This window comes from Tupaia chinensis, unplaced genomic scaffold (genome assembly GCF_000334495.1).
Source record: "Tupaia chinensis unplaced genomic scaffold, TupChi_1.0 Scaffold000348_1, whole genome shotgun sequence".
Classification (NCBI taxonomy): Eukaryota; Metazoa; Chordata; class Mammalia; order Scandentia; family Tupaiidae; genus Tupaia; species Tupaia belangeri.
The window spans coordinates 386,653-396,588 of record NW_006159842.1 but is presented as its reverse complement, the minus strand read 5'-3'; positions in this window follow the sequence as shown (position 1 = coordinate 396,588).

Sequence of the window (9,936 nt, the reverse complement as noted above, 5' to 3'; positions counted from 1 at the left end):
AAAATGAAGATCCTTCTTAAATACCTGATCCTGGTTTGCTTCTTCGACTGCTGCTGGTTTTGATCCTGGCGCCGCTCCTCCTGGCAGAACAGGGGGCATCTCTGTCTTGCTTTACAGGAACGTTGCTGCTTTTACGCCAACAAGTCCGGCACCGTTCATGACAATCCCTTATGGTCTGCATGGAATGGACTCCTCCCCTTTTTCCTCCCCATACTTGGTCCGATTCTGGGTTTACTAATTGTTTGCTCTTTGGGGCCTGTTCTCTTTAATAAGCTCATGGCTTTCCTTAAATGCCAAATTGATGACTCCATAAAAGTGCAGCCTATCCAAGTCCACTACCACAACCTGGAGATGGAGTATTGCAGAGCCTAGACATTGCTCCTGCCTGAGGCGCTGAATCAGTTAGCCAAAGACGGGTAAGAGAGTCTGAGCCTAACAGCTGTACAGTCTTCACATCTAAGACAGGAAACCCATCATCGCAATGGGATTCTCCAATGATGGGTAAGGATGGACGTGTGGCTCTAAAAACGACTCCAACCTAAGACAGGCACGATTCCCCGAGGTTTTTCTCCTCTCTGGAAAAAAAAAAAGGAAAAGAAAAGGGGGACATGTGGAGAGCCACATGCACCAAAATGGCTGAAATGACTTTCACACAATGACCTCTGGACTTCCTTTTTCCCCCGGATTAAACAATCCACCCCTAGGCTCCCCCACCTAGCTAAAATCTGCAAGCAGCTTCTCAATCAGTTCCCCGACAGCAATCTGCCCCTAAGCTCCGCCCCCCTGGTTAACGCCCCCTGACAAAACAATCAATTACTGGTCCAAAACATATCCTTCATTTACATGTTGGGCAACCAATTACCACCCTGCTGTGTATATAAGAATGTTCTCTGGCCCTCAATAAACGAGCGACTGTATACCATTCAGAGCTGTGACACTGTGTCGCTCCCGTGTTATGACACTGTGCCGGTTAAAGACCTCCGCTCTCTCACTCAGGTAGCCTGTTCGATTGTCCCGTGGGCCGGGACAGCCCGCAGCTACAGGGAGAAGAAGCCACCGTGGCTGAGGTGAGAAGAGGTCAGAGTGAGTGTGCAGAGGCAGCTGCAGGCAGCTGCAACAGGCTGGTGCCTGTCCCAGCTGCACTCTCCACACCCTTTCTGCAAAAACTGCCGCTGTGTGCAGAAATGCTAAGCCAGGGAGCGCCTGTGAGTGCAGGGCCCCATGACTCAGCCGGGAACCAGGCACATCCTTCAGGCAACAGAGGGTTAAACAAGAAAGAGAAGAAGGAAGAAAAAAAAAGAAAGAATGAAGAAAGAAAGAGAAATAAAGAAGAAAGAAAGAAGAAAAGAAAGAAAGAAAGAAAGAGAAAGAGAGATGAAGAAAGACAAAGAGAAAAGGTGTTTTTGATGCACAGGTGGCTGTGGTTTGAGTAGAGGCGTGGGGTGGGGGTTGGGGGTTGTGGGTCGGACCTTCTTGTCCTGCTCCAGGCCCGGGCTGAGGGTAGGCCCTGGCTGGGGAGGACAGACAGCACCGCAGTGCACAGTGGGCTGCCCAAGCTGAAGTCAGCCGTGGGGGTCTACCCTTAGCAGGTCCTTCACTGCCAGCTCTTGGTCTCCTCTTGCCTAGGAGATCTCCCCTGGGCTCCCCGCCTACAGGCCTCTGCACACCCCCCTGTCCCCATCCCTGATGCTCCTGCCCCAGGGATGTCCCAGAGCAGGGCCTAGAACTCCAGGACAGTGGGGACGCACCACCAGGCGTCTTGTCTCCACCGCCAACTCAGAGACCAGGGCTCTTCCCTTCCACACATGGGTTTCTATAAAATGAAGGGCTTGGTCTCACCCACCCGAGACCCATTTCCTTGCCCTCTGCTCCGGGCAGGCAGAGCTCTCGAGGTGCCACGCATGCCCGGGTGCTGCTGGCCGGGGACCACCCTCCGTCCCTGCGGGCTGTCGTGACCTGTGCAGGCTGTCGCAGGGCTGTTCTAGGAGACTTGCCTGGTTCTCTAGCCTGGGGGGCAGAGTTGCCTGAGCCAGGGCTGCCTCCTGGACCCACATGGCCCCATGGCACTCTCGCTGCACCAGGCCTCGACCAGATCTGGCAAGAGCAGCACTAACAGAGGCCTAGCAGTGACCGAAGCCTGGGTCCAAGTAGAGGTTGGGGACCCGCTCGTGGGGGAGCAGGGGAGTGTTAAAGAAGGCGAGGATACAGTGTCTCTGAGGAGGTGACCTTTGAGCAGTATGTTTGAGCAGGACTGTGGAAGGAACTTGCCCTCAGAAGATGTGAACATGGAAACTGCGACCAATGGCCCCGAGGCACTATTCAAGGACAGGGAAGAAGGCTGTGTGGCCAGGACGGAGAGGGGACAGGCCGGGGGAGGGAGGGAGCTTCAGACAGAGGACTTGGGTTGGAGTAAGAGGCTCAATATGGGATATCAGGCCTGTTCCAGGGCCTTTCCCAGGTGCAGGGCCCAACCTCACAGGTGCAGGAAGCACGCAGCCCTCCCACTTCCTCTGTCTGTCAAGCCTCTCCTCCACTCACCTACTTAAATGTCTACTCCCAAAAGTCAGCCATGTATGAGAAGGTGAGTGGCCCTGGGCTGGCTCCTGCCCTACCAAGGCCTGTGCCAGGTCACCAGGGCAGTGGTGGCGCCCAGTGGCCACTCTTGGGTACTGCAGGGCAGAGTGCTTCTCCCAAAGCTGTGGGGCTTGCTTCCCCTGGGGCTGGGGGCTGGGGATGGCCCTGTGACCTGCAGCCCCTCCTGTGTCCCCAGTACGACATTAGCAGTGGTGGACAGCCAGGTGGTGGAGAGGAGTATGCAGTTCAGGTGAGCGGGCTGGGGCGTGTTGCAAGGACTCAGGGCACTGGGCTCTGCTGTCCCTGTGATGCCCCCCACCCAGATGTCAGGGTGGGCCCCTGGGCAGGAGCTGGCTTGTGCTCCTGGGCTCCCCGGGATGGGTGGGGCCAGACCCAGAGATATGGTTTGGAGCCTGGGTCCCTTCTGGAATCTCTACTCAGGTGCAAATCCCGCTCAGGGAAAGACCCAGGCCCACTGCCCCACTCACCCCACACCCCAGCCTGGCCTTCCACACACCCACATATTCCAAAGAAAGGCTTTATTGTTCTGCTGAATTTTACAAATACTGAGAATGCCAGCTGGCCCCGTACTCGTGGGCCCAGTGGCCAGAGGAGTGTGGTCAGAGTAAATTTCAGGAGCCAGTAGATGGCATCACAGTTATGTCGCTGGACTCCCACAGGGCCGATCTTGGCTCAAGTCCCATACCCAGTGGCTTGAAAATCATGCAGGGGTGGGGGGACGGCAGCAGCTGATGTGGTGGTTGGAGAGGCTGGACTCCCATATGGCTGACTGCAGTTCGAATCCCGGGGCCTGGCAGCTTACTTTCGCACTTTCCTTCTCTCTCTGTCTCTTTCTCTCTGGTCAACTTCAAAAAAATAAAAATAGTAACAATGAATGGAGTTGAATAAAATAATTTTTTAAAAAATCACATTGGGGACATGTGCGTACGTGCCCAAGAAAGAGAAGGGATTATAGCATGGCCATGTTCCCCCATCCCCTGAAGGTGATTTCTCGCTTTCCCTCTCACTAACTCTGTTTCTCTCTCTCCCCCAGTGAGGGCACATGCTCTAAGGCAAAAACCTCAGGGGGGGGGGAATTAAAAAACAGAATAAATACAACTCAGCCCTTGTAACTATTTCTTCAAAAGATCCAAATATGAATGGATTAGTCTCCAGGTCAGTCTATACCACCGGGACCTGTCCAAAATGAGTCATAATCAACTGGCCACTAGCGGAGCTCATCAGCTGGGTTTGCACAGGGAGAGGAAGGGAGCCTGGCCAAGACCACTGTCACCTCAATGGAGGGACTTCCCAAAGCTGTGTCCCTCTCCGGAGTCACATTATGGGTTTAACCCTGAGAGAGAGAAGTTGCTTGCCACGATTACCCAGCCAGTCCCTCTACCCATAAACAGGCAAATCGTAGTAACAGGTTGGGGTGGGGGGGCAGCACCCAGAGTTGCTACGGTTTATTATCCGACATGTCCATTTTCTTTCTTTCTTTTTTTTAGAGGTTTATTCCTTAGGATGTGTGCACTCACCAGAGAGAGAAAGACAGAGACAGTGAGAGGGAAAGTGAGAACTCACCCCCCAGGAGGGATGGCCATGCCACAATCCCTTCTCTGCCACTCTCCTCCTGGGATCTTGGGAATGCATGACATGTGCCCAACCTGAGTTTCAAGCCACCAGGTCTGGGACTCGAACCGTGATTGTCCATGTGAGGGTCCAGCAATGTAACTGCTACTCCATCTGCTGGCCCCTAAAATGTCCATTTTCTAGCAAAAAATTATGAGGCATGCAAAGACACAGGAAAATAGCACACACACATACACGTAGGCAAGGGAAACTGCCCGTTTAAGTGGCCAAATGCCAAGTATAACAGAGCCAGGCTTCAAAGTGACCCTTATATTGGGTTGCTGGAAAAGTCATGACACGTTTTTGCATAGAAAAACATAGAAAAAGTACATCAGGACTTTTCTGACCACCCAATAATTATGTTAAATAACTAAGTGAGGGGGACAGCACATTGTGTGGTGGTGAAAGGTGCTGGACCCCCACATGGCTACCGCAGTCTGAGTCTCCAGTCTAGCAGCTGCTTTCTCACCTTCTCTCCCTCTCTCTCTTTTTTTCTCTCTCTCTCCCTCTCTCTCCCGTGTTGGGCCCTAGAACAAATTAAGCATACATATGTGTATCTAATAATTAAATGTTTTTAAGAGAGATATTTGTTGATTTTTTAAAGAATTATTTTATTTAACTTTATTTACTTATTATTTTTTAAAAATTTGACCAGAGAGGAACAGAGTAAGACAGAGAGAGAGAAAAAAAGTGATAAATCAAGCCACCAGGTCCCGGACTCAAACTGTGGTGGATCATGTGGGAGTCCAGCACTCTAAATCACCACACCACCTGCCAGCCCCTAGAGAGATATTTGTTATAGGGCGTATGCACTCGCTGAAGAGCCAGAGAAACACAGAGAGAAAGAAAATGAAAAATGATCCCCTGGGGGGGATGATCCCGCCACAATCCCTTCTCCTTCATTCTTCTCTTGGGATTTTGGGCACGCACACACATGCACCCAGCATGAGTTGTAAGGTGTCCAGGACTCAAACCACAGTTGACTACAGGGGAGTCCACTGACATAACCATTACACTCTCTGCTGGTTCCCCAAAATAAATATATTTGTTTAAAGAATTATTTTATTTAACTTTATTTAATTTTAACTTCACCAGAGAGGGACACAGTGAAAGAGAGAGAAACAGAGAAAGGGAAAGTGAGAAAACAAGCCGCCAGGTCTGGGACTCGAACCACAGTCGGTGGTTGGGAATCCAGCACCCTTAACCACCATGCCACCTGCTGGTCCCAGTAATTTTTTTTTTTTGAGAGATTTTTGCTACTGGGGACATGCTTTCACTGGAGCAACCTGGAGACACAGGAAGAGACAAAGAGACAAAAAGCAAGAAATCACACACACACACACACACACAAGGGAATGGCCATGTCGCAATTCCTTCTCCTCCATTCTCCTCTCAGGGTCTTGGGCATGCACGCACACATGCCCAGCATGAGTTTAAACCACTGATTCAGGACTCGAACCACGGTTGACTAGGTGGGAAGCCAGTTATGTAACCATTACGCCATCCTCTGGTCCTGATAATGTTTTTTGATATATATAGAGATTTTTTGCTATGGGTCATGTGAACTCATCAGAGGGGCAGAGACAGAAAGCAGGAAATCAACCCCCCCCCAGGGGGGATGGCCACACCACAATCCCCTCTCCTCCATTCTCCTCCCAGGATCTTGGGTACACAAGCACACATGCCTGTCATAAGTTTTAAGCCACCGGGTCTGGGGCTCAAACTGCAGTTGACTACATGGGAGTTCAGCGATGTAAACATTACACCATCTTCTGGTCCTTATATAAATAATTCTTTAAAAGAAAAAGAAGGAAAAAACTGGTGAGAACCACATTTAAAGGCATTAAAGGAAATTATGATGACAATACTATACCAAACAAAGAATACCAATAGAAAGTCTAAAAATAGGGCCAACTGGTGGTATGGTAGTTAAAGCAGCAGGATCCCTCATGGCCAACATCATAGTTTGAGTCCTGGACCCTGCTGATTGTAAAACACGCCAGGCACATGTGTGTGTGTGCCCAAAATCCCAGGAAGAGAGTGGAGGAGAAGGAATTGCAGCATGGCCATCCCCCCAGAACAATGCTTTCTCATGTTTTCTCTCTCTCTTTCTCTCTCCATTGACTCCATGCTCCTGATAGCATTTTTAAAAAGAATTATCTGTTCAATTTTATTCAATTTTTTTTTTTTAATTTGAACAGAAAGAGACAGAGAGAGAGAAGGAAAGTAAGGAAAGTAAGCTGCCAGATCTGGGACTCAAACTGTGGTCAGCCATGTGGGAGTGTCTAGCACCTTAACCACCATGCCACCTGCTGGTCTGCAGCATTATTTTATTATTATAAAAATAATATAACCCAGTGAGGATTTATTTTCTTTACTCTGGCACAATAAGGAGCCTGAAAGTTGTCATTGCACCCTAACAACAAGTAAAAACTTTAACAAGCTGAAAAGCAATGACTCTGAGCATCTGTCAGAGAATCGAGGTCTGTCCCGACCCGCCTGGGGGGGACAGTTGAATAGGTTTCCTGAGTGAAGGAGTGAGAGCCGGGACAAGCAGCTCTCACAAGTAGTGTTACAACACGGAGACGACACCGTGTCTTCAGTGTCATCTGTTTATTGTGGGCAGCAAGGTACAGCACAGAGACAACGCAGTGTTACAACTCTTCAGGATCGCGTCATCTATTGTGAGCAGCACGGAGACAATGCAGTGTCACAACTCTCCAGGGTCGTCAGGAGATGACACGGAGGGTCATCTGGAGACTGTGCGGTGTTTCAGCTCTTCAGGCTCTCCTGGTTGTCGTCTTCTTCCTGGTCGTCTGTGTCGTCTTTCTGGTCGTCTGTGTCGTCTTCCTGGTCGTCTGGCTACTGTGGGCCAGACATCGTGGTTATATACACGCTGGTGGGCTGTGATTGGTTGTAAATGGTGGGCCGTGATTGGTTGTAAAGGGTGGGTTATGATTGGTTGCTTTTGGACCAATCATGAGGTGCCAGATATGCAAATCTGAGGGATTCTAGTGGCCAATCAGAGCAAGGTTTCAAAGGTCAGGTTTTTTGAAAGGAACCAATCATGGCAATTGTTTGCTCTCTGAGGAACCTCGGCAGACTCGCTGGTGCGCAGCCTCCCACAGAGGTCATACAGCAAATTCTGCCTCCAAAACTGGAGAGATGGAAAGGCAGATATGAAGAATCACGACTTCCCAGAGCGGAGACTTCTCTCTGGGTTTCTTTTACCCAGAACACCATGTCCAACTTTCAACCAAAAATGACAAGGCATACTAAAAAGCAAGAGTTTGAAGAAATAGAGCAGAAATCAGAACCAGATTCGGATACAGCAGAGATGCTGGGATTTCCAGACTGGAGATTTGCACCACCTAGGATCCATATGCTAAGGGCTCTAACGGAAAAAGTAGGCAACAGGCAAGAACAGATGGATGGGGACCGGTAGATGGTGGGATGGTTACATCACTGGACTCCCACGTAGTCAACTGAGGTTCTAGTCCCAGGCCTGGTGTCTTAAACTCATGCCAGGTGCATGTGAAGATCTGAGAGGAGAATGGAGGAGAAGGGATTGTGGTGTGGCCATCCTCCTGGCGGGGGGTGATTTCTCGCTTTCTGTCTCTGTCTCTAGCAAGCGCATGAACCCTATAGCAAAAGTCTCCCCCCGCAAAAAAAAAAAAAAAAATTAAAGAACAGGAGGGTGATGTAGACGGAGTAAAAATTCTAAGAATAGGGCCAGCTGGTAGCGTGGTAGCTAAGGCACTATATACCACATATCTGAATGCATGGTTTGAATCCTGGACTCGGTGGCTTGAAAAACATGCTGGGGACATATGCATGCATGCATGCCCAAAATCCCAAGAGGAAAATGGAAAAGGGATTGTGGTATGGCCATCCACCCTGGACAGTGATGGGTGATTTCTCATTTTTTCTCTATCTCTGTCTCTTTCTAGCAACACAAGCATCGTATAACAAAAATAAATTTAAAAACAAAACCTAAAATAACAAAAATATAAGAATAGGGCCAGTGGCATAGTGATTAAGGCAGCTGGATCCCCCCACGACCAACTGCACATGAGTCCTGAACCCAGTGGCTTGAAAAGTAGGCCAGGTGCATATGTACACAAAATCCCCAAAGAGAGATATAGAGAAGGCATTGCAGCGTGACCATGACCCACTCATGGGGGTGCTTTCTCATTCTCTCTCTCTCTCTCTCTATATATATATATATATATATATATGTGTGTGTGTGTGTGTGTGTGTGTGTATAGATATATATGTATACACACACACACATATAGCAAGCACACATGCACATGCGTCTGGCAAAATTTTTTAAAAAAGCTGAATGGGAGGACTAGCAGTTAGTGTAATGGCTATGTCACTGAACTCCCATGTAGCTGACCACGGTTCAAGTCCCAGACCCGGTGGCTTAAACTCACGCCGGGCGCGTGTGCGTGTGTGCCTAAGATCCTGAGAGGAGAATGGAGGAGAAGGGATTGCGGCATGGCCATCCCCTCTGGGGAGTGAATTCTCGCTTTCTCTCTGTCTCTCTGTCTTTCTGGAGAGTGCACGTGCCCTATAGCAAAAACAAACAAACAAACAAACAAGCAACAACAAAAAAGAACTGAATGGGGGCCAGCAGGTGGCGTGGTGGTGAAGATGGTAGACACTCCCATATTGCTGACCACAGTTCAAGTCCCGAACCTGGTGGCTTGCTTTCTCACTTTCCATCTCTCTCTCTCACTCTTTCTGTGTCTCTCTCTGGTTAAATTAAAATAAATTAATGAATAAATAAAAATTAAAATAAATAATTCTTTAAAAAAAACTGAATGGAGGGGGCCAACAGGTGGCATGGTGGTTGAAGTCGCTGGACTCCCACGTGGCTGACCACAGTTCAAATCCTGGACCTGGCAGCTCTCTTTCTCACTTTCTCTTTCTCTCATTCTGTCTCTCTCTGGTTAAATTAAAATATAAATAGACGAAGCTAGATAAAATAATACATTTTTAAAAAATTAAAAATACCTGAATGGATAAGAAAATCATAGAAGTCTTGTGGAATATAAATTTTGTGAAAGGAAGGGAAATATAAGTTTTTCTGAAAGTTGAGCATTCATCAAAATTATAGTCATATAAAACTAGAAGTTGGCCCTCCCTGTTGAAATGATATTGCTTTTTAATAATTATTTATTTATTTTTAAATTTATTAATTCATTTATTTTAATTTTCCCAGAGAGAGCCACCAGGTCCAGGACTCGAATTCTGGCCAGCCATGTGGGAGTGTCCAGCACCTTAACCACCACGCCACCTGCTGGTTCCTCATTTATTTTAATTTGACCAGAGAGAGCCACCAGGTCCAGGACTCGAATTCTGGCCAGCCATGTGGGAGTGTCCAGCACCTTAACCACCACGCCACCTGCTGGTTCCTCATTTATTTTAATTTGACCAGAGAGAGCCACCAGGTCCAGGACTCGAATTCTGGCCAGCCATGTGGGAGTGTCCAACACCTTAACTACCATGCTACCTGCTAGTCCCTGAAATGAGATTTTCTTAAAGTATTGTTCTGCTCTTGGGACCAGCAGTTGGCGTAATGGCTATGTCACTGGACTCCCATGTAGTCAACTGCAGTTCGCATCCCGGACCCGGTGGCTTAAACTCACGCTGGGCGCGTGTGCGTGCGTGCCCAAGATCCCAAGAGGAGAATGGAGGAGAAGGGATTGCGGCATGGCCATC